The 26,443-nt window shown below is 36.1% G+C and overlaps 1 pseudogene across 1 annotated transcript; it reads left to right on the top strand.

Moving 5' to 3' along the window:
• Positions 1–1,109: 1,109 nt before the first annotated feature.
• On the top strand, positions 1,110–25,964 carry LOC306798723 (vesicular inhibitory amino acid transporter pseudogene; annotated as a pseudogene). Its single transcript has 2 exons — positions 1,110–1,418; positions 24,813–25,964. The product of its transcript is annotated as a vesicular inhibitory amino acid transporter pseudogene (transcript).
• Positions 25,965–26,443: the final 479 nt, after the last annotated feature.

The raw sequence follows: 26,443 nt of genomic DNA, 5'->3' as shown, positions 1-26,443 counted from the left end.
ACATAAACGTGTATTGAAGTAATGCTTCAGAACAGACTGAAAATATGTAATGGTGTTTGCAATTTCCCAGGATTTCATTTGTGTATCTCAGACCATTCTCTATATAGTAGGAAAATTAACCATGTAATTTCTAATATTACTTTTTTTGATTTATAAATACTGTTGTCAGGTTTACTTAATTGGAGAAGTATCTACACCTATCACAGAACATTCCTCTCAGAAATCTTCCTGAAGCTTCCTAGTGGAATGGCTTCCATTAAAGGAGAGCTAAACTAAGGTCAAAATATGCTGTAAAAAACACATTTGTATTTTCAAGAACCTTCCAGATCACTCCAGAAGACCATGATATGTTTGTGAGATGGTTAGCAACATTCACTTCCGTCTTCAGAATTACCAACAAATGGGTATTTTAGTGAGCAAGAGGCACTTATTTTTAGGATTTTACAGTGTGAATATTCACAATATATCATTCACATCCATAAAGTAAATGTGTCATCATACCTCTAGGTCTTCCCCTAAATGTTGCTGGTAACAATTAGAGTTACAAAAAAGCTACTTGTCTTTTTCATACTACTTAAGCTCTATAAAGAACATTTTTAAAGTTCTACTGACCTCTGTAGACACTAAAACACAGCAGAAAATTCTCACATCTGGAAAAGCAAACTTGTTTACATGAATCTTCTTAGCAGTCTGTCCATCAGCTCTAGTTTTTAATGAAGCATTTTTTTTCCTTTTGGCAGAACTATTTATTTGTATTAGAAACATGCATAATTTCTGGGAAAAGATTCTTGCAGCCACCTGTAGCTGCTTCATGAATGACTGATCTACATAGATGCCATAGGTAAAAGGAAAAACAATTTGAATTGTAAATTGATACTTGCAGACTACTAAATCTTGCTGCATGCTACTCTGGGCAGTATATTGAAGACCTTGGAGATATTTATTTAGCTGCCATTTGAAACAGGCCTAAATAAATGAATCAAAGACAACAAACTCCATTAATCACAGCACTATCAAGGCTAACCTATCATAAGGATTGACAATGTACAACTGCTGAAAAAAATAAAGACATGTAATGAAAGATTTTACTTTTATAGTTGGTACTGAGGATGGCTCACCTGAAGCAGACTTTTTCATCTTTTTTCAAATGCTTTAGGGAAACACCATCTCTCTTTCTGGGACTGGTGAGGTGGGACAGCTGCCTAGACACTGATGAAGAGCACGTGAATTTTGCTAAAAGCGATGAACTGAGCAGAGCTCACAGCGAGAACAGAGAGGAACCAGATGGACCCCTGAAATTTGAGCTTGATATTTGTCACCAGGATCCAGAATACAAGTCCCCAGCTCCCTTGCCACATGCCCAGGTCAAACTGATCACCAGCTGGGAAGCAGGATGGAATGTAACAAATGCCATTCAGGTAACCTTTCATTTCCACATTTATTCCACCCATCATTTAAAAAACCTGGTCATTACTTAGTCTGCTCTATTTTACTTAGCTGTACCATCATTTTGCAAATCCTAAAAGACTTCTGTGAATTTATTACTCACATATTTGAATCTTGCTGCATAAGATTAGCACTCTGATAAAACAGAGTTCCGAAGGGAAAAACTATACATATGTTATTTGAAGTTTAAAAAGCATTTAAATTAGGTAAAATTGAAAAGGTGGTGATAGCACCTGTTTTGGCAGTGCCGACATTATCTTTAACAAACATATTTGAATTCAGTGACAGAGATGTTTGATAGAAATGTGAGGTAAACATCTAATAAAAAGAGGATGGCAAGAGCCAGACTGACGTCAGACATAAATTTACTGACATGTAAGTTAAACTAGAAATAAATTGAAGCACGAAGCACAAGAAGTGTAATAATACTTGTCAGTGTTAAAGAAAATAGGTTGAATAGACTGAAAGCATTTGGTCCCAGCATTCTGTGTGGAATTTGAGTATCTTTCCAAATCCTTAAATTTAGCATTAAATGTTTCAGAATCTTTTTCTCACTTTTCATGATTCATTTCCTTACATAATTCTATCATTACCACTAACTTTCTGTCTGACATAGTAAGAAGAAAGCAGCATCCACAGACACATCTAGTCCCAGTAACTGTTGCTCAAACACTTTTTTATGCCACTTCAATTATACAAAAATAATCCTTCCAGTGTCACACAAGTCTGACTATGAAGATGAACATTTGTTTACATATCCAGTTCATCCCTCTGCTCTGCAAAGGATGAGAAAAAGGACGTATTTCTAACCCTGGTGTATTTTCAAACATGAGCACCACCACATGAGAGCCAGTGCAATAACAGGGCACTGTAGCATATCATGCTCTGAAAGTGTTCCGCTGTGAACAAAAGTGTGAAGTCCTAAAATACCTCAACTGCATTCTAGTAATGCATTTTATCTTCAATCTCCCCCAGCAGCATCTAGTCAGGACAGGAGTCTGGGATGAGAGCCCATAGTCTCTCTAGAGTCAATTTTTCATTTGATTTCACCAAAGCCAAGATTTTATTCTGGAAGACAGCTTTGTCAATATTTGCTATGTAACCTTTTGGCAAATCATATTCTCTAACTCATTGGTTTCCTTTCTGAAAAACGAAAAAATAATAATGCCTGTGTAAGTACATCAAAGTGCCAAAAAAAAATCCTAAATACTGTTGTGTACAAATTTACTGTTAATTATTAACAATATAGCTCTCAGTTAAAACATAGACTGATAACACATTTTAAAACAATCAAAAATGCAGTTGCCTCTTTAAAATCAGGACAAATTCCAGTAAATTATCCAAACAGATCAGCAACTATGGTCCTAGTCAAAACTCTCAGCATGCTGAGCATTGTCTACTATGACTCTTATTTGGTAAAATATTTTAGAAATTAGCATTAAAAAGCAGGTAGCTACAGCTGTATTGAGATTTCTGCCTAAGGCAGGCTGAGGTTGCAAAGCCTGGAAACTGGAGTTTCATTAATAGTAAAACCAAAGTGCCCTAATGACACATTATTAAACTGTGGGCATGTGTGACCATGTATGTGAATCTGTGAACACAATTTGTGTTATTCCTGTTTCCCAATGCCTGGGACTGGGAGCAGGTAATTTGGTTTAGAAACAAAGCAGAAAAAGTAAAAAGGAAAGGCAGAAGAGGAGGCAGAGGAGAATATTGAATGGGCATCTGTGAGTAGAGAATAAGAGTTTGAAGAAATTTCTATGAATAGCTTTGAAAAGAAAGTCAGAGCTGGGAACAAAATGATTAAAACAAATGTTCTTGACTTGTGAAGACCATCATAGATAAAATGACAGTTGTTTTGCCCTACCCAGAGGAGAGGGCAGAAGTGTTTTGCATGGCAATTAGAGGTAAACATTTCAGCAGAATTTTGAAGCATTCTGAAGAGTTATTCCAGTGAATACAATTAGTTTAAAAATGAAAATGTTTTGCAATCTAGATTTATTATGCGAACAATTAAATATTCGGTCTCTGAAATTAAATACAAGGATTTTCTCACAGTGTATTAATTATAAGTCTTTTCAAACAAAGAAGAAGAGATTTTTATTTTGTTCTTAACTGTACTGAAAAATATGCACTTTTGGTGCTGATATTGTATGTGTAAATGATTGCTTCAGACATTTAAGTTTCCAGGGAAACATATTTCGTATTCCAGCACTGCACAGGCAAATCAAAACCTGTATTCGGTTAATCTGGGTGAGGACAGAGACCATAAAGCTGAGTTAATTCAAATGGGAAAATGTGCAGCATAATCTGGCAGAGTGATGCAAGTTGCACTTGTTTGTATGTAGAAGTAAAAGGCCAAAATTGTTTGTAATGACTTGTACAGTGGTGCTGGATAGATAAGCAAAGCAATAGTCACAAAGAAGAAGGTAGTTAAATTCTAATGGTACAGTATTTCACAGCAGAACCAAAGGACAATAAGGACTATTTATTTGCCGGTCACATTTACTAGGATTTTTGCAAACACTATGGAGAAAACCAAAATAAAAGAAAAAAGCATTCATTAAATTGTGTCGTGAAGAGGCACAAGAGAATGGAGAAAAAATCAGAAAGAGAAGTGAAATAATGGAAAGAAGTGAAATATTGTTAATCTCACCTATAGTTCATACCTGTGTGATTTATAAGTGTAATATATACCATTGTGAGTCAATCTCCACTTAGGTTTAAGGAGAACCTAACACTGAAAAAGTCAACCACTTTACCAGAAAGCATCAAGCAACTTTCAATACTATGATGCCTGAACAATCTTTAAAATACAGGTTACACTAATTACACAATTTTTCTCTGAATGATTGGTAAAACATGATGTATTAAATCTGGCTCAAAAGTAGCCCAGCAGAAAAGGACCAAGGGGTGCTGGTCAACAGCAGCCAACATGAACCAGCTGTGCCCTGGTGGCCAAGAAAGCCAGTGGCTGTATAAGGGGGCTGTATAAGCAATAGTGTGGCCAGCAGGACCAGGCCAGTGACTGTCCCTCTGTACTGGCCATGGGGGAGCCACACCTCAAATCCTGTGTTCAGTTCTGGGCCCATCACTGCAAGAGTGACATTGAGGTGCTGGAGCATGTCCAGAGAAGGAAACAGAGAAGAGTCTGGAGCACAAATCTTGTGAGGAGCAGCTGAGGGAACTGGGGGTGTTTATCCTAAGGAAAAGGAGGCTCAGAGGAGACCTTGAAAGTTGTAGCTGAAAGCTGTAGCTGGGTGGAGCTACCCAGGCAGCCAGTGATAGAATGAGAGTACAAAGCCTCAAGCTGTGCCAGAGGAGTTTCAGATTGGACATCAGGAATCACTTCTTCACTGAAAGGATTGATTAGCATTAGGACAGACTGCCCAGGGAGGTGATGGATTCACCATCCATGAAGGTGTTCAAGAAATGACTGGACATGGCACTTGGTAACAAGGTAGTTATTGGTCAAAGGTTGGACTTGTTGATTTTAGAGATCTTTTCCAACTAAAATGATAGTGTGAAATCATACTGAATGTTCTCTTTGATTCATTGCATCTAATCCCTAATGTTGACAACATTCATATTTTTCCTTTTGCAAAAAATTAGGTTGTACAAAGATTAGAAATATCTGCAGCAGGTGATATTTTCTTGTTTCATGATCAGAGAAACACAATAGAGTGCTTGACTACTGTGAGCTCTTCTATACTTAAATTAGTATTATTAATAATTTTTTTCAATATGTCAATAGTAAATTACCAATTATTGCAGTAGTAATCACAACTATTCTCATTATATTTATATTCTTTATATTATACACTCATTTAGAAATTGCTCAAGACTTCATTAATCATAATTCTAAAACCTGAATATCCATATATATTTCACTGCATGTCTTTATAACCATGTTTCTGTACTGGATTCCAATTTAGTTAATTTTAACTTAGGTAACCTAAACACTCCTAAACACTTAACTGGAAAACACACTGATGCTGAGGAACAGAATTAGTAGACATGCCTATGAAGATATAAAGGCAAACATTAGAGGGGTGTCTAAACACCCCTTGCATTTAGCTTTATTGACACAAAATTTAAGCATTTTCTAAATATAAATATGTTGTTTTTCTAAATATAAACATGCTTGTATGCTTAGAAAGCAGCTCATTAGGTATATAATGGTATAAATCCTCTCATTCTGAACCTTAAATAATTTAGTCATATTTGGATAAATAATCACTTGGATTTTAACTGCAGCACTTGATCTTAAGTATTTATTTCCAGATGTGAGAACGAGGGTCAATCTTTTCTTGAGCACAAAGCAGTAATTTTGTGAATTATACATTATGTATTGACGCTGAAGGCATAAGCATTGAAGCTAAAGTCATACTCTGAACTAAATTGTAGACATCAGAGAGAAACTAATGTCTGCATTTCATATCAAGATGTGGTACTGAGAATTGAAGGGAGATGCCCAATGCTGATTTCTAAACTAGGACCAGAAAGTAATTCAAGTTTCCAAATGAAACATCAGAAAATGACAGCACGAAGTAAAATTCCAAGATACTGAGACTATTGTGGTGCAGATAAAAATTCCAAATAGTGAGTATAGTTTTAGCTGAAATGCACTGGAAGTACTGGCAAATTTATTTTTCCAAGGCTTGCAACCACAAACCCTTATAGCCAGAACTGCAGACCCCAAAATATCCTGGTGAGAGCCATCTAAATTCAGATCTGTTTTTTCTATGATAGAATGTCACGATTATGCAATGCAATTGAAAAAAGATATATTTTAGGGGAGAAGACTCTATAAAGAATGTTTGTGCCCTGGTTTTCCCTTCTGATTTTCTCTTGACGAGAAAAAAAGATTCCAGACATACATCACTACTTTGTATAACGTTTTATTTCAGCTCAGACCCTGTAGGGTAGGCTTCTTTTGTGCACATATTCATATAGTACAGAGAAGGCTGCATTCAGGATATATATCTTCTCTATTCCCAACCCTATTTCTTATCACAAAAGCTCTTTATCAAAAATGTGTTATCCTGCAACAAAGAAATAACATCTAATTCAGAGAAATCTCTTTATTTGACAGGTAAGCACAGTGCAGCAGACGGGTTTTGAGTTAACTAACTGCCATTCCCATAAATCTCATTAGACAATGCACTTCATCGGTTTGCTTTTTCCTTTTCAGCTGCAAACACTGGAAAAAGTTATGAAGACAGAATTCCTAAACATAGAGAGGTGGCTCATCAGAAATTGTTCTAGAAATAAATATTTGGATAATTCTCATGGGATATAAGTTGCTGTTTTGTAGGTTTTGACTTTTATGTCGTTCGTCACATTATTTGGGCAATGATCAGGTGTGAGGGAAGGAGTGTTGAGTGGATTTACATCAGCAAAATCTACTACAGATATTGTCAGATCAGTTTTCCTTAAGCCCATCCATATCAGATTTTCCATCAATAGAAACTGTGATATAACGTAACTATTATTATAAATTATTCCTTCAACATACAGATAGTCCCAGTTTATGGACCACTGGTTCAGAAAGCACCATACTATCTCTTGAAGCCCAGAAAAAATTGCACGTGTTACACAAGCAACAGAATGAAGTATTGCAATTCTTTAAGCCTTGTAGGTGTTAAAATGACATATTAAAATATCTTTAGATGTTAAAACAGTCCTTAGATCATGCTTATCCTCACCATGCGTTCAAAATGGAGGTCCTTAACAGATGAGTCACAAGAGAGGTGTCTCTCTCTGTGTCTCCTTTGTAAATTATTCTAATAGTCTCAGTACTTTGTCTGTGACTGATATACTTTATTATATAATTTATTGTATTGATCTATTTTGAGCTAATTAACATGTGGGATTTTTATCTCATATGAGGTGACAGGGAAACATTCTAAAGCATAATACTCAAAAACCCCATGGAATTTAATATGCAACCTCAGCCTTAAATCTGAATATCTTGATTCCACTGAGTGTAAGATAAATATATTTTAAAATATTTATTCATAACCAATAGCTTATATTATATCTTTAATAGATTTTTACCTGAGTTTTACAGATGTACCTGTCTAATGTTTCATTATTTTGAAAACAGTAGCCAGAGGAACTGCTGAGCTTAAAGAAATATGAATAATTCTGTTCAGAACTTCAAATTATAACCTTACATTTAAAGAAAGTCTTTATTTGACACTTGATTTTTAGCAATGTCAATTATCTATAATTTCCAACAACTTTAGCAGAAATTCTTCTTGGTTTGTACTTTTGAAATCTGTATATTTCAGCATCTAAATTTCAAAGCCACTGTATTATCTTCAGTTTACTCCTAACAGCAGTTAAGTCACTTCAATCCATAGTATACTTATCCTGGGGTTAATGTTCAGTTTGTTACAGTCTGGTAAAGAAAGTGCTGGAGAATTTGCAAATGGCTATTGCTTGTAAGTGAAGATTTCTTGTTGACTGTTCAGCTGTCATATAAATTTGATTTTTTTTTTCATCTGGAAAATCTACTACTATTAATCTTTTAGAACAGCTATTTTATAGATCCCAGTTCTCCTACATGAAGCAACTGTTAATAGAAATTGTGTGCATGTAAAACGACAAAAGAACTAGCAAGTAAGCATATAGTAGTGTGGCAAGTAAACTGGGAGACACCAGCTCAACTCTTCTCCTTATAGTGGTACTTTCCACCAAGTAATAACATGAACTTTGCATTAACTGTAATTTTGCAAGTTGTTCTAGCATGCTGCAAAATTCAGCTTGCCAACAGATGTCTCTAGTGAGGGCATAAAGAAGATCCTGAGATGAAAGGGAGACATAAGAACCTGTCCTTGGATCCAACACCTTGCTCCACTACCTGCAAGCTGCAGTGCATGGTCCTGCCTCCAACACTGGCAGAATTCCTTGGGTGGAAGCACTGGAGCAGTCTGCCAGGATTTGACTATTCTATGTCTCATTCAGCTTGAGTACTTCCCCATCCAAGAGCTTTAAATCCTGCCATAATTCAAATAATAATTGCTATAGCTTAATAGGCAGTCTGTCAAGTGACAGAGTATTATTTACATGCTCATTTACATATATTTGCAAAAAGGGTGTGTTTATTTCCATTTCTCCCATAAAATATATGAAATAAATAGTACATGTAAGTACCTCAGAAACCTGAACATTGTGCCTCCTGCTCCCAGGCCTTTTTTTTTGTTTGTTTTCATCATTAGGGAATGTTCAAAGCACCCTGGAGATGGCCTGCTCTGGTGGTGTTAATGCCTAAAAAAAGCTTTGTGTTCATGCACAGGTAACTTAGAAGCACAAATACACACACACACACACTGCACCATTCTTTTTACTTTTCACTGAAACAATTTTTTATATGGAAAATTCCTACATGAATTAATATATGGGGTCATGACCAGCTTCCTCTTCTGTGTAATGCTGTCTCTAAAGGGGTGCACAGCTAATGCTGGCACTCTCTCCTGAATGTCTGCCTCGTGCCTTCCTCCTGAGGCCACTTGCACCAGGCTCAGGCTCTTGGGGCTCCACAGACACAGCTGATAGACACCACATCCTTCCCCACCTGAGGGGGTGTGGGACTGAAGCAGAGGGTGTTTTCTGGGCCAGCTCAAGTTCGCATCTTATTTAGATCCTGCTGCTGCTTACACAAATGTCTGTCTTTCCAGCAGTCAAGCAGCTGAACAGATCTCCTTGTCTTCTATCTAGTGTTCCTTCACTGCCAGTGTAAATCCTTGTAATCCCTGTCCTTGCTACCATGCAGGCCTATCCTCTGGCACCATCTTTCAGGCCTCTTTCTACATCCTCACACTCAGACTACATCCACGTCCTGATTATTTTTATTGTAAAACCATACTAGGACATAGTCTGGTTTTCCAATCCACAAGGCTAAAACTGATCTGAGCACTTATAATTCCCCATCTGAGTCACAGTAACACACTTTTCCCTAACCTTTCCAAGCTCTCTCTCCATGTATACCCACCTGGAAAGATGATGCAGTTCCATAACTTGCGAGACCATCAGCTCTTGCAAGAAAATCTTCAACCATCAAATCAAATGTAAGTTGTTCATCTTTTCTATAATAATCTACCATTTTTCTTCCTGCAGCTATTGACTTTGATCGCTCTTCTTCCAGTTATGATTTCCATTTTCAGTTTGGTAAATACTTAAACAAGCATTCCTCTGAACTCATATGAAGATATTCCTGATACTCTTAGAAATGCCCATTTGATGAAAATTGCACTGTTGTAAGCTACACTGCAACCACCATTTACTCTCTTGACTCCCAATATCTGATATTGACTCAAGGTTTCCTCAACTTCCCTCTCTGTATTTGTGTCGTGGTTTAGGGCAAATTTGGGAAGAAATTTCCAAAGGGGTCCCTCTAGAAAGCAGATTCAAGTGTCCCCTCCACCAACTAGTTCAGGAAAATATTTCTTTGGACAAAACTGAAAAAATATTTATTTAATAAGCAAAGTATTCACAAGCATAAAAAAAATGAATAATATTAACAAATAAAACTTCTCACTGTTCCAAAGAGCTGGCAAATTCAGAAAGTGCCTGTCATGGGGTGCAGCTCAGCTCGCTCAGTCTCTCTCAGTCCCTCCTGCCCTGGGAAATGCTGCATCCCAGCCCTGGTGGGACACAGGTGGGAGCTCCTGGTGTTCTTCTGGGTTTTCAGAAACAGAGCAGATTTGAACAGTCCCAAGAAAAAGAAAAGCCACCGTCTGGGGAACTTCTCTGCCTCAGCTAGCTTAAAAATATAAAAACTGACTATAACCCAGGGAGAGTTCTCTCCCATTGTCCATGCTGCAGACAGCACAGTCCAGGAGAGGGATGCAGGGGAACAAGTGCAGTCTCTGATAATAACAAACTCCATGCTTCTTCTCTCCCCTTCACTCTCAGAACCAGTCTTAAAGCTGCAAAACTTAATATCTGGCATAAACAGAACAGACTATTCAGGGTACAAGCATCATAAAGTCACCCCAGAAAATTTTATTTCTTGTTGTCTTCCCCCCTCCCCCCAGTATTTTAAATATTTTGGAGAAGAGACCATCTTTTGTGCTTTGTTTGCATACTATTTTACACAGTGGGATTACATTCAAGGACTTCCAGGTGCTCCAATAATGAAAACAATTTTAAAAGTGAGTCTCAAATTGTTTCTTATTTTACAGAAACTCTTTACAAAATAATGATTGTTTAAATGTAGCCTGTGATAAATCAGCTTGACATTTGATTCAGTTTCCTCTCTTTTCTCTATAAGGAATTGATTCCCCTAGCTATTGAGATTCATTGTAGGGGTTGAGCACAAGATAAATCAGCAAAAGAATGTGATAAGAGTGCCTTTAGAATATTCAGCCATAAAAATGGGCATTCCATCTTAAAAATCCAGATGGCCAAGAAAGAAAATGACAAAAATATTATATCAAAGATAAATGTATAGTGGCATTATGAAAATTATACTCTTTGAAACAATAAATGTTACCAAAAACAAAGGATCAAGTAACTCTCAGCTGCTTGAAAACAAGGATCCCCTTATTCCATGGGAGAACCCAATGTGCCAGGACTTGTTGCAGAACAAGGATCTCTGGCTCCCTCAGGTGAAGGGAATAGCTGATATACTTTGCCACCATACTAAAATCAAATTAATCTACCATACTTTCTGGTGTCATCAATCCCTGAAAGCATTTTTAACATGCTGAATTAAAACAGATGGTGTAATTTCTCCTTCTCTTTTTTAATTTCATGGCAGGTCACATGGTATTTAAATACTCTGTTATTAAGCAGCTTTGAATTTCTGTATCTGTTTATTTGGCTAGTTCATTGTTGTGATGTTGCATTTGACAGTTTCAAAGTAAAGCCTAAATTACCTGCTATAATCATTCACCAGCTTTCTGTGGTTGGGATAATTTGTATAGTTGTTCTTCTCTATAGCATATGCCATTGACCAGCTATCACTACTGGAAAACATTCTTCTTAAAAATGTTCTTTCTGCCCTTAAACTTATGAGGTGTGCAACCTCAGCAAACTTGCTTTAATAAACCATATTGAGTCATATAACACTTCCCAGGATAAAATTTCTCCCAAGACAGCAAGAACAGAGTGACAGGCAGCAGAAAGTAAAATATTTTGTCATATGGTATTCCTTTCCTGCTTTTTCTAAACTTCCTTCACTTCCATTAGCAAATTTTCAGAAGGGAACTCATTTTTAATAACGTAAAAGAGTGAGCCTTAGGGTTCATCAAGGAATAAAAGTTGACAAGCTCAGCACTGCAAGTGCACATGAGAATTTAATGCTGAAAGTAAAGGACATCTGAATTATTATAATGTGCTGGTAGAATCAGAAATAGTGATGTTTCTCTTTCCACATAAAGCTTCTTCTACACAATCCATAGATGTTTAATCTACAGTTTACTTCAGTGAATATAATTCCTGACAGCAGTAGATTCACTGAAATGGTACAAGCTCTGTCTGAATAAGCAAATGAAGCTATTTGAGGAAATAAAAAGCACTAAATACAGATTATACACAGTTTGGAATATGATATGTTGGAACCTAGGTTTAACACAGTAAGCTGTATAAAAAAATTTTATACCCAAAGGTTAATAAAATAAATTGTCTTCTATTTGTATGTCTTCTCCCTACAAACACCACGTTTCTTGGAAGGCAATGTTTCTCTCTATTCTTGGCCAGTGGCACTAGTTTTGCCATATGTACAATGCTGTGTTACTAAATAGATAACAAAAAAAACGAAATTTAATATTTACTTCTCAAAAATGTAAACATATGAGTCAAAGTGAGGAAACATTCACTTCGGCTCATACACACAGACTGCTATCCAATTCAGATTCTCTCAGTCCATTTCTTGAATTGACACAAATAACAGCACCAGTAGATCATCATATTTTGTAGTCTCTCCAATGAACATCTTTCATTGTTTTATGTCATCAGTAGCAGTGGCCATTCCAGGCCTTTTTCTTTACTCTACATGGATATTTCTGTTCATTATGGTTTTTGTTGCTGTCTTCTCCTCCCGAATCATATTTGATTCAGGCTAGTTCCTCCCTGATAAGCAGAGAACTTTTTTCTTTTCTGTTTTAAAACCATTCTAATTTAGTTATTTCAGACTAAATCTGGATATTTCAGAAACTGTGAGTCGTTCAACTGAAGCATGAAAAAATGTGGATTGAGAATTAAAATTATATTCAATATAGACTCAATGTATCTTATTTTTGTAAGGTATTTGTTTATTTTGTTTATAAGAAGTTATCAATTTTTTTTCAATTGCAATGCATGCTATTGTTCTCTTACTGTCACTCTAGAAGTTGGCACTAAAGTTTATTCTATCTCACTACATTTTGAACCCGTTCTCTTGTCTCATTGTCTGCATGATTTCTGCAACTCCAATGACATCTCCTCAGCCACATTCCCTTGAGGGACTTGAAAATCTCCTTCTAAGATTTAATTGGAATCTGGAGTCTAAAATGAGCTCTCCACTCCTGCCCTTGTTGCCTTTACTTGCCTGCTGATTTCTTTCACTTTGGCTGGAAAACCAACTGCTCTCAGACAGAGCTCTTCCTTTTCTATTTTTTGTTGTTGTCATCTCAGGCTAAAAATAAAATACCTGTACAAAACTGAAGGCTTCCCTCTGCTCCCTGGATGAGATTTCTGAGACTTTACTATCTCCTAAATTGTGAGGAGCTGCCATTCCACCCCTGAAGATTTCCTTTCCTAATCAGAAAGCTGCATAATGCATACTTTCCCTCTAGCATCCTCCTTATTCCTGTCTTATGCTTAGAGTTAGGTATTTTTCATATCCAATCATTTTTCCTTACAGTCTCTTGCCTGTCAAATTCTCCTACCCCTTTGTTTCTACCTCATATGGTTCACAGCCTTATGTTCTATTGTTCTGCACTGTACCTAATGTCACTTTTTTGCCCTCTTCCTGCTCCCTTGGTGCAGTGATGTTACCATATTATCCAGCATCTTGCTCTTCTAGGACATGCCACTATCTCATGGCCTTTAAAAAGGAATTCACCTGTCTCTACAGATGACAGAGAGGCATCTCTGATGGAGATTCCCACACCTAAAACAGGTGCCCTACACTGTAGGAACAAGTAGTTACCTGGTGATCCTTATTTCTATCCATCCTTTCTGGAGTTACCAGATCCCTTCCAACTCAGATATTTTGTGATTCTGTGATTAGCTCAATTTTTGCTATGTTTAGGAAGGAAAAGTTAGGAATCCTGTCCTAGTAAGAGTCCATCAAAACAAGGCAGATTTGTCATGTGTTTCTCTTCTGCTCCTGTGTGCAGTCATTTGTTGAATAGTTTAGGCAGAATTTGGGTGAGGTTAGCCCAGTTCATTAATGCTAAGAAATGACCATTTCCTTGGGTACCAAAGACAGTAAAGAAAGTAGTCACTTTAGTAACTTCAATTATAGCCACTGAGTTTTCACCTAAAATTCATTAATTACACACTGTTAATAAATTTTGCTAAAAATTTGAATGTAAGAAATTAATGTTAAGTAAGAGAAAGGAACAGAATCTAAATGAAGCCTTGAAATCAATTTCTCAAATATGAAATCACTACAGATCTCAGCACCAAAGTATGAACAAAGGAGATATCCAATAGAGCTGAGAAGTTTTCTCTGCACTATCAGAATGACTCGGGTTGAGGAAAAAAAATAAAATCCTTGTTTTTATTTACAAACTTTTACAGCAGATACTTAGCTAACTTTGTTTTAATAATGAAAGGAGTATTTTCATTTCATTCTATACAGTCAGCTTTTGTATGTAGAGGAATAAACCTGATGCCCTCATCAAAGGTCAAAAATAATCAAGTTCCCTCAGTTTTTGTCTTTCCAGTGCAGCTGCAGACTATGAAGATAAATAAATAAATAAATAAAAGAGGGGAAATAAACCAAACCAAAACAGACAACACAGAAAAGGTATATTAGTTCTTTTGTAACTCCAGTCCTTTCTTTTATGGGTCAGTAGAAGTCAAGGACCTCTATCACAGTCTGTACAACAGAATGAGAAATGCCTCTCAAGTAGTGATACTTCAAGTATTTTACATCTAGATGTTAAAAAGATGTTTTCAATGTGTATTTTATATGTCATATACCTGTTTTCACAGTCTAGAACAATATAATTATTTTCTTTTTATGTAAATGAGAGTTTACCTAACTTAGAACCTACTCATATTTATTTATTTTTATTTTTTTTATTAATTATGAGTGTTTGGGAATGTTTGTCTCATCTACTTGAAATTAGAGGAATTAGTCTACTTTGTTAAACATTAGGAATTACATCATTGTAGGACAGATACACCTCCACTATGTGGATTCATTTGCAGTCTCAATTTTTTCTGTATCTGTGCATGATGAATGACCAGGCAGCAAAATCAGTTGCTGCTTCTTTTATCCAAAAGCCTTCATGGGTGCCACTGAAGTTTAAGTGAGGTTAAGAGAGGAAAAGCAGTAGAAATTTGTTGTCTATACCCAGCCTGATGGTAAACCAGCATTTTTTTTTCACATATTCCAGAGGAATACATTATGATACTCTGTTTGATATTATTGATTCCCAGAAGCCAAACATAATCATATAACACTATTTCTGTTTTTCATCCAGTCTATTAACTATATTCTCCCCAGGCTGTGCTCTAAGACAAATTTCCCCTTTATATACTGAATTCTAGAAGTCATTATAGATTGAGTAAGAATCTACCTACATTTGGTGGTTAGGTCTGGACTAAGGAAAGGACAGGATAATATCAGCCAGGGAAGGATTCAGTCACCTTTTATTCACAACAAATCCTATGCTAGTGTTCAGAAAATATCACTCAGATTCTTGTAGATGTATCACTCTCAGAGGTGAATAAAGTTGTCGTTTTTTTTCCAATGCAAACTTCTGTGTAGTATGGTGTTCTTCAGCATTGCTTGTTAAATGTAGCAGGAACTGTGGTTTGGCCCATCCAGGCAGCATTCAAGAAAACTCCTAATGAGCCAAATACTTTCTCACAGCCTGAGTTTGAACTTTCTATGTACTTTAATTCTTCCTTTTGTTATGTCAGTGAACACTCAAATGTAGTTATTTGACTCCCCACTGCTTTCCTTTGCTTGTAGTCTCCCAAAACCCCCCTCTGCTTCCCCTCAAGCTCTTTTGGCCATATGTTCATGGAACTGATATGTTGCCCTACTGGAAATTTGGACCTCTTGCCTGCCTTCAGGTGAAATCCTGGCCTATAATGAGAGAAATAAGTAAACAGCCAGGGAATCCATGTTGTTCACCACAACTGACTTTCAGAATAATGTTTGTTTTAGTTTTAACTGCCTTACTTTTTTCATCTCTTTTCCCTCTTTGATGCATAACACATAATAAGAACCCTCATTCTTTTTATGAAAGCCTTCTTTCTCCTTTGGGACCAAGCAAAATAATGTTTTCTTAAAAGGTAATTTGCCTGGGAAATTTTCTTTGTGTGATTCAGTTCATTCTTGCAGAGAGCTCTGGATTTATGCAAACTAACATTTTCTATCAAACCATGAGAAATTATGCATCAAGCATACTTCAGTTTTGGAACAAATATTTAAACCAGTAGTAAAGCCCATGGGAGTAGCTGTCACATTTAATAGCAGCAATTTTTTCCCCCTTATTTTCCCATACATTTTCTTTCCTCTGTCCACTTTTCTTATATTTAGGAGATTCTTAAGACTCATATGTCCACTAAAAAGAGAAAATAATCAGTGGCTTCTATCAGTCAAATGGACACATGCATTTTGCTGTGCAGACCATGCAGCTTCTTTACCTGCTTACCTTATCACAGTATCTTCTGAGCAGTCTATATCTGCCTTATCATCTGCTGAAGGATTGACAGGTAAGCACTTCTAAAGCTTCTGTCAGTATATAAGGCAATTGAAGGCATTAATCACAGAATAAACACCTTAGTCAATGTCCTCTCTGCAGCTGAAACAGGTTGGCAGTAGCAAAAAGAAAGAATAAGAAAAATCAGGAAAAACAAAATTTCTGAGGTCTAATTCAACCATCCCTGAAGTTAAAGGAAGATTTTTCACTGACATAGCAGAGATGGATCTACTGCTAAGGTCAGACAGGCCATAGACAATATTTGAAGTTTCCACAGAACAGCTCATAGTATTTTTTAATTCAAACTCAGCTGAGCTGTGAACAAACTGTGAAGCGAGAGGGAAAGTACATGAATTCTTTTCCTGACATCTGTAGAGCAGTGCCAGGAGTTTGGGTAGCCAGTCAGGGAAATGGAAATTCCTACTGCTGAGTAGTAATAGGATATAACTGATATTGCAAATGCATGATGGTCTGTGCAGCCAGAATTTAAAAATAATTACATAAAGCATGTTTACCTAAAAAGAATAGGCAAAAGAAATTAGGGTGGCACTCTATGTTAGAGAGATGATTATTTGCATTAGAGCTATTGTCTGAAAAGAAAAATTGTACTGTTCTTGGTGACTTCAGTACTAAAGACCGATGGTAGACATTGTATGCAGTATGCAGTAAAACATCATTGAAGTTTCAAAGAATTATAGATGATAATTATCTAGCACAAAAGGTATTGAACCTAGCATAAGATAATTCTCTTTTGGGTCTCATTAAATTGGATAAAGAGGAACAAATTGGAGGATCTAATTACATTAATTGTGGGAAAACAGAGGACAGTAATATATCTGCTTGGTACTTCAAAAGTGAATTTTTCAGACCTGGAGAAAATTATGAGAGAAAATTGATTAGGAAGAATAAATACAGACAGCCCATTGGGAAAGAAACTTTAAAGTTGTTTAACAAGAATTTATGAGACATCCAGAAGCTACACCTCATAATTAAGAAATAGATACCAATGTGTTAATACACCTCCTACTTCAGGAGTGAAGTGGATACATAAATTATTTTTTTAACTATACATATAACAAAAGGGAGAAATAAAAAGAGTAATAATTATATGTTATGAACAGTAACAAAGAGATGAAATAATGGATCTCCCAATGATTAGGGCAATAAGAAGACAATTTTTAAGAATTAGGAAAAAAAGAGGCTAGGTTTAATGTAAAAATCTGAAACAGAGATACTAATCGTGGCAAAAAATAAGTATAAATGGAAGTGTATGTCTATCTATGTGACTATGAAAGCTTGTCTGAAAGTAGTAGCAGAATAAAGCTAAAAGGAAAGGTATTTGTTGACTTCTAGGGAGCAGCACAAAAGAGATTTCATTTAAAAGGAAAGGTAGAAAAACTCACCTATAGATAAATGTAAAGGGAACAAAGTAGAAGATAGTATTTATAAAACATGCAGATAATATAAACAGCACTCTGTTAAAAGTCAGGAATTTTGCTTGATATTTATGAGGGATGAGACAAAATAACGAGGCAAAATATCTAGAACTGCATGTGTTCCAGGAGAGTGTAGAAGGCAAATCAAAAATCTCTTTGCCATCACTATCCAAGATGAGCACCAGAGACATAATGAGCACTGGACTGATGGCATCCCTTGTCCCTTTGGGTGTGCACAATCAATCCTGGCAAAGTCACTTAGACAGACACCAGAATATGTGGATGTAAGAATGGGAGAAATTAACTTATAGATTTTCTAATGAAAGATCACAACCATCTTCTCAGATCTCTCACTGAATTTTCCAACATTGGTTTCCTACATTAGTAGAAGGAGGTTCTAAGGCTCTTCTTAATTCTGAAAAGTAGACACAGCTATTGTTTATAAAGAACTACTGTTCATAAGTAGTTCCTGGAGAGAACCAGGAGAATGTGCTCATAGCAGAGAAGAGGATAATATTCTGTAATTTTTCAGGATACACGTGATGCTATTTTGCATAAGACATTGAATAGTTAAGTCTCAGAGTTTCTACAGTCTGTGAACTCTTCATTCTCAGCATGGACATCTCTGAAAGGAAATTCATCTCAGCTCTGCTAATTATGTTAACTGAACTATGTTAAGATAGATGTGAATTTTAAATTGACGTGCCTAATTTTTCCAAGTTAGACCTGAACATTTAACTATGAGATAACCTCATTTTAAATAGTTGTTAAAATGTATCTCAATAGAATTTTGGAGGCAGAATTCCCAACAAGTTTTCACTTGGGAGACATAACAAAAGATGCATCTGACCAGGTAATATTCTTATTCAATTACTACTACATTTGGAATTTTCAGGAAATTGTGGATATCATCCCAATATTTTAAAAACCATAGAAATCCCAACTAGTGAAACCTGGCAACAATGCTGAGAAAAAGAATGTAATTGTTACTACAGGTTTTAATTGATAGAGAATAAAAAGCTAGATATATAATTAGTGTCAATCATTGTGTTTCTGGAGAAAGAGTTCTTACAGTCCTCATTAAACACACTTCAAATAATTCTTTTATGACATTGTAATTAAGGCAGTAAAAGATAAATAATATATTTACACATTTAAAAGGAATTTTGACACATTAATACACAACATGCTGATTTAAAAATTAGTGCAACCACAGAGTACATCTTAAATGGATTAACAGCTGCCTAAGTGACAAGTTCCAAAAAAGTAACTGTCAATTGTCAAAGAAATGAGTTTCTAGTAGTGTTTAGGAGATTACCTGGTGGAATAATCAGCATCTGGTCCAGTATTATTCAATGTAGTCAACAGTGGCTTGGGAGAAGATACAAAATCACTGATGATCATGGTGATGGCTGAAAAAGGAAGAAGACCATGGAGGTCAACAAGCAAGTAACTTTCTTATCATGGCAAGAGATTAAGGGATTTGCTATGTTTTTTAATTTATTACTAATAAAGTTCTTTCTCTGTATAAATATCACGGCAACCAAGACTTTCATCTGTTTGGGAAAATTATTTATTTCAAATAGCAAGAAATGTTAAACAACATAATTAAATATTTTGTGGAAATGTACTGGGAAGCAGAGATTTTGAATTTGTCTTCCTGCTCTTCCAAGAAGATTCAGGTAGTACACTTTCTGGTATAGTTTCTATGTCTCATGCTCCTGCAAGGAATCAAATGCATAGTTGGGGAAAATAGTCAGACTCAAATGAACCATTCCAGTGGAGTAACTACAGATGGTGGAAAAGGCAATCAGAGCAAATTTGGCAGTCTGGCATATTAGCATGTATTCTGCATATAGGAGAATTGTCCTAAAGGAATAATTTTCATTTAAATTCTTCTTCATTTATTTTTTCATATGATTAAGTCTTAAAGTGAAATAATTTTCTCTATCCTTTTTCTTTTAAGCACTGCTTTTCACCCCATTTGATTACTATGTCTTTTGGCATGCCTCAACTCTGGCTACAATTTTATCATCTTTGGTTTTTAATCACCTTTCAATTTGCTTTATTCTTTCAAAATATCATATTTCAGGTTAAAACAACCTATGAAACAGAATATTTTACCTGGGTCTAAAAGCTTTAAAACTGAATATTAAGGAATTTTGATCTTTTTCTCTGGGTGCCTGTCCATGCTTACTTTACAATTTTTTTTAAATATTTTATTAATTGGTGAAGTGCTTACCCTGAGATAAAGGAGTAAGATATAATATAATATAATATAATATAATATAATATAATATAATATAATATAATATAATATAATATAATATAATATAATATAATATAATATAATATAATATAATATAATATAATATAATATAATATAATATAATATAATATAATATAATATAATATAATGTAATGTAATATAATATAATATACTAATAGCAGAAAGCCCATTGTTCACATTCAATACTAGTCCAGATGTTAGGTATTTTTAAATGAGCAGCCAGCCTTGCTGGTTTGGGAAACACACGTGTGTAGTTCAAACATTGTAGTCAACCCATCAGTAAAGTGTTTTCATGTACGATTATAATTTGGAATTCCTGTTCTCCTTTTTATTTGCAAAACCAATTGTAAGTGGATTGGGGATTCCTGGTGACACCTCTCATGCCTGGATGTTTCTGCTTGGGGGTATTCTGACAAGGCAAGGAGCTGCTAGCTGATTCTGACATTTTCTTTCATGCCCTTTCTTCTCTTCTCTTTGCTATTTCTTCAAAGGCTGGTCACCAGCTGAGTTCTCAGTCCTGTCTCCTGCACTGGCCCAGCTGCCTACAGCTAAGTGTGCTCTGGGTGTCTGGCAAGGACCTCCACCCAGGCTCCACACTGATTGACAAAGAACAGTGCACTTCCATCCTCATTTCTCAGGGAGAAAATACCCAAGTCTTGCAAACTTGTCGTGGGACACAAGGGAAGACACAGCCTGCTGGCCAAGTCTGGGCTCTCTTCCCACCCAGGGTGGATGGAGTGATGGTAAATAACACAACCACTCAAGATGCTCCACAGCAGAGGGTTGTTTCAAAAACTCCATCTCCTCTGTCCCCAGATGTGTGACTCCTTTTCCCCATGGTGTTCTATTCCATAAACAAATCACCTTAAAAGAGCATATTTAGAGCTAACATATTTGACTAGTTTGCTCTACAACAGCTGGAAATAAAACCACTCAGACTAGAACACTTCCCAGATGGAATGCTGAAACTAAGAGTTATGAGGCAATTTAGGGAACAGTTCCTTTTGCTGCTCACTTTCAACTGATGTCTCTCAGCTAAGGCCCTCTGTGCCATAATTTGGACATGAGAACACAGGATCAGAAGATTCAATAAATGTGAGTGCTGGGGTCAGGCTGGACAAAATGTGCAATGACAAATGGTGCAAAAATTACCTGAGTCCCTTTTCCACTAGCAAGGAATCAGCAAAATATTGCTGTGCTCTATCTGCATTCTCTGTGCACTCATTTCTCATGAAAAGGGCACAAAAGGCACCTTCATCAACATCCAGGAAAGGATTTATTTATGGGGGAGGAATTTTCCACATAAAAGTCACTTTTAGCAATGCTCTAAAGTTGCTGAACAGCTGCAAGCCAGAGAATACAGACTGATGCCTGTACATGTTGTGTTACATTGTGTTACATTGGGAGTAAATTAATTAATCAATTAATTAATTAATCTCTTTTTTTAGTTAAACTATTTAAGCTTGATAATGTTCAGGGAATTGTCCTAACAAAAATTATTGCTTTGGAAAGGAGAGAACAGGAGAGCAGATACAAAATTAATTTTGAAGTCTAGAAAAGTTACATTTGTTCTTTGAGTTCTTGTGACTATTAATAATAGTATTTTCAGTTATTTTGAAGAATTTTATTATTACTATTTTTTATTTTAAATAGAAAAAAAGTTTCTGGAAAGGCAGAAAAAGCACTGTCCTTTCACTACAGACATAGCTACTGTATTGGTATGTTCAGTGTTTTCTCATTTCTCTTTACTAACCATGATCTCCAAAAAGTTGCAAAACCAGTTATGTCCACAATTGTTTATTTTTGTTAGTAATAGAGAGCTAAAGTTTACAAACTCTGGAAAAAAAGATATCAAGGACATCAGCTGAAATAAAAATTAAGAGTTTCTGTAGAAAGGTTTAATTTAGAAATTCTAAGCTCTAAACTTTGGGATAGAAACCACTGACACATAATTTAAGAAAAAAGTATAGACAAAAATGAGTTTGTTTAATAAGGTCTGAACTCATAAAATGGAAAAAAAAACTCAACCCAAAAAACCCCACCTCTATCATCTGGTGTGTTGTGTTAGGTACTGAATAAAATTATTTAGTATAAGCAACAGTAAGGAGATGTTAGAGGTCAGAATGATGTTATGCTCTGGTTAAACTAGCAGTTAAGCATGGAAAAGCAGGCACATTTAGGGAGGACTGTAAACGGCTGTGGTGACATCTCTCAGTCATCTGCTTCGGTTTAGGCTGGGTCTAGTTGTCCTTAACAGACTGAATTCAGCAGGGGAGAGGCCACTGTGTGGGTAAGGCCTGTGCTGACACTTACCTGCAGCTTAACTATACAGTGACCCTTAGGGTCAACAGATACTGCTTGAACTCCCAGTTGCAGATTAGACAGCAAGATAATAACCCTGTGAGTATGGAACAAATGAGATAAGCTTGGTAGAAACTGCAAGGAACTGAGAAAATTTCATTGCTCTTCTGTTAGTATGGAAGATGACTCTGTGACTCTGTGCTTTTAAACTCAATCTATTGTGAAAACATTCTCCAAGGATTGTTTTCATAGGAAAGAAACCAGATTCAGTTCTTTAGGCTGATATCTAACTTCCCAGTCAGTGAAAGCTGTGATTTAAAATGGCATCATATCAAAAAGCTGCTGTTACATATGTGCTATTAGCAGCCTGGATGCAGCCAGATATCTAATCTTTTAAAGGAAATAGTCTGCTTAACGGCAAAAATGGTAGAATTTTGAACAGTTATGTGAAGTTAATATACAAAAGAAATGCTAATTACACTGCAAGGTATTTGAGTGATGAGACCTGCATTAGAATGGAGACATTGAGTGGAGAGATTTGGGTGACTAAGTACCACAAGCTGTGTAGTTGAACATGCCAGCTCCTAAATGGAATGGCATCTGTGACTTACAAAAAAACAGTGCTGTAAATTAAGTCATGGAAAACAACCAAAAAATGTATCTGGTAAATGACATTATTATTATTTTAGTAATAATAACTGAGGTCCTTGCTTTTCAGCACATAAAGGCATAGATATTTCTAGCTGAAATGTATTAGTACATTAATTCTTCCAGCTCTAATTCAACTGGATGCTGAATATACCTTGTTCTAGAGTGAAGCCTGGTGAATTAGGCAATGCTGCTCTTTCAATAGCTACTCTGTCTCATTGGCTTATAGAAAAAAACACTGCTTTAATTTAAGGACTTCTTTCTTTCATGTTTGATGCTCACCCCACAATCTGCCCAAGAAGAAATTTTGTGGCTAGAAGAGGAAAATAATATTTTTTATACGGTTTTTTAATATATTAATGACTATTTAGTGCTTAAAAAAATGCCTGTCTTCAGAGCCCTCCTCATGGATCAGGCTTAGGAGTACTTGAATCACTTAAAATTGGGATGCTAGGTATAAGCCCTACAAAGCTGAGACAGAGACCTGACTTCTCCATGAGCTCCATCAGAGATGGGCTCCTAGACTGTGTTCACAGAAACTGTCTGATAGGCATAAAACCTGAGGGAGTTGAAGGAAAACGCCAAAGGAAGAAGCATGCCTGAAACTCTGGTTCCCCACACAGTCTTGTGATCATGATTGTGGATGGTAAAGTCTAAGATTAAGATTTATATCATTAAAATTATCTCTTCTGCTTTGGCTCCTGAAGGTCAACAGCACTACCCATTCAGGAAGTGAGAGAAGAGTGGGTCACCCCTTCTGTGGGGAAGGGTTTCTGTCAGGGACTCACAGGTTTTGCAGAGCAAATAGGGTTGCTCAGGTTTGGTCAGAAATAGAATCTAGGTGTGTGGTCCAAATCAACTCCTTCTGTCAGGCTAGAATAAAAAACATGAGCAAAGCACTCAGATTTCATCATGTCGTGGGCACAGTAAGAAATATTGAAGTAAAATTTCTGCAGAACTACTTGTATTTCTGCGCAATTGTGTTTTGTTTCCTCCTTACCTTTCTTCAGTTGTCATGAATAAAAATGCCTGACCAGTCTGACTCATGCTCAATTCCTAATTTCAGGTTTGTAACATAAAAAGAGAAATGTCACAAAAGCATCTTTCTTAAATTGGATGTTTTTATTAATAACTACTCTTCAAGGGTTTTGTTGATTTTGTGCTGATGGAAATGAAACCACATAAAAGTGTAATTTGTCCCTGAATACAGAGAAGAAAGAAGGAAAAAGACAAAGACTTAGCAAGAGCAAAGGCCACTGAGATGGACAGAAGCTGCAGAGGAAGCACAAACATAGTCTGATGCACTCTAATGCCATTTTCTCTCCAGAGGTCTGTTGAAAATTTTTAAACTGAAGAGAATTGTCATTAGTGAATCTATCGACACTGCTATTTTTAATTGGGGTGAAACTTGTACAGATGATGCTAGAGATGCTTAATTTTACTGATACTGAAACTGTTTCATTAATATGCATGTTGACTGAATAACTAACTGTGAACCTTCTAAAATGTGCTTTAAATCATATCAGTGTTAAATATTAACTAGAAAGCTGACTGTATCATTCAGTCACATCCTCATTTTCCCAGCTTATCATTACATGTGTGTTGATAGAAGTAGTTACTTTTGCTGGTAATTTCATTTATCATAAATAAACACATTTCTCATGGTTGTTACTTAGCAGAATGGAGCAGTACTTACCATGCAGGTGCAATGAGAACAATGTTCATGGAGGACAGGTTTGGGGGTGCAACTTCTCATAAACATTTTGCATGAGGGATTTTGTGCTATCTTTTCTCTCTTTTTTTCTTCTTCAGGGAATATTTGTCCTAGGATTGCCGTATGCTCTCCTCCACAGTGGATACAGTGGTCTACTTCTTATTGTCTTGGCTGCAGCATTATGCTGCTACACAGGCAAAATTCTAATTGCTTGTTTGTATGAAGAAAATGAAAATGGACAACTGATAAGAGTGAGAGACACGTACGAAGATATTGCAAATGCCTGCTGCAAGAAGCTGTCTCCCAGTCTAGGTGGCATCGTTGTCAATGTGACCCAGGTGGTGGAACTGATCATGACATGTATTTTGTATCTGGTTGTTAGTGGGAACTTGCTGTCACACAGTTTTCCACATGTACCCATGACTGAGAAAACTTGGTCTGTAATCGCATTTGTTACTCTGTTGCCTTGTATATTTATCAGAACTCTCAAAATTGTTTCCAAACTCAGCCAGCTTTGCTCTTTGGTTCATTTTGTTATCATCTTTGTAGTGATAACTTACTGTCTCACACAAATGCATCAATGGTCCTGGGCAAAATTCAGGCTCTCCCTTGAGTTTGAGGATTTTTTGGTCTCCATAGGGGTGATCATTTTCAGTTACACATCACAAATATTTCTTCCCACACTTGAAGGCAATATGAAAAACCCAGGGGAATTTAGGTGTATGCTAAATTGGACTCACTTTTTCGCCTGTGTATTGAAAACAACCTTTGCACTTACTGCTTTCTTGACCTGGGGTGAAAAGACAAAGGAAGTTATTACTGACAACCTACCATCATTTCTTGAAACCCTTGTGAATTTATGTCTCTTAACCAAGGCTCTTCTTTCTTACCCTTTGCCCTTTTTTGCAGCCACAGAAATTGTGTATTCTTGTATTTCTAAAGACAACCATTCCAATTACAGATCTCCACTACTTGCTCTGACTGTAAGAGGTTCATTTCTCTTGTTAACTCTGTTGATGGCCATGTTCACACCACATTTTGCCCTGTTGATGGGTTTGTCAGGCAGTGTAACAGGTGCTGCTATGACTTTTCTTCTTCCTTCTCTCTTCCATCTAAAACTTAAATGGAAAAAACTGTCTTTCTTAGAGAAATGTGCAGATATCTCTGTTTTTATTTTGGGCTTCCTTTGTAGCCTTGCAGGCATAGTTTGCTCAATAAAAGGGCTGCTTGAAGTATTTGAAGGAGCATAAAAGATTTCCTGAAAGACAAATAAGGAGCAAATTTTATAAATGCTTTTACCTTGTTAGTCAATATATATGAGATTTTGTCACTAGTAGAATTTAGCATATGCTTAAATGTTTGCAGATTCAAGCCTTTAACTGGAAAATAACATTCATAGCAAAAAAGTACAAAATTAGGACTCTTTAAAACTTCAAAAATAAAGGTGTTGGAGGTGGTTTAACACAAAAATAATTGTAAGTAATCCTACATGGATTTAGTTGTACATGGCATGCACATCCTGAAATTACTCCTGCAATATAACCAGAATTTTTCATAGGTTTAGATACTGTTCAGTCTCAAAGCTATCAAAACTAGCTTACAGGATGTAAGTGAAGAGTTCACAGAATGATAGAATGCTATTATTAGATCTATTATTGAAAATGGATGAAATATTATTCACCTCATTGGCAGACTGCAATTCAACATGTGAACAGAACAAATCAGTGAA

The sequence above is a fragment of the Erithacus rubecula genome (assembly GCF_903797595.1).
Source record: "Erithacus rubecula genome assembly, chromosome: 2".
Lineage (NCBI taxonomy): Eukaryota > Metazoa > Chordata > Aves > Passeriformes > Muscicapidae > Erithacus > Erithacus rubecula.
Note: the sequence above shows the minus strand (reverse complement) of the source record. Positions and strands in the feature narration are given on the sequence as shown.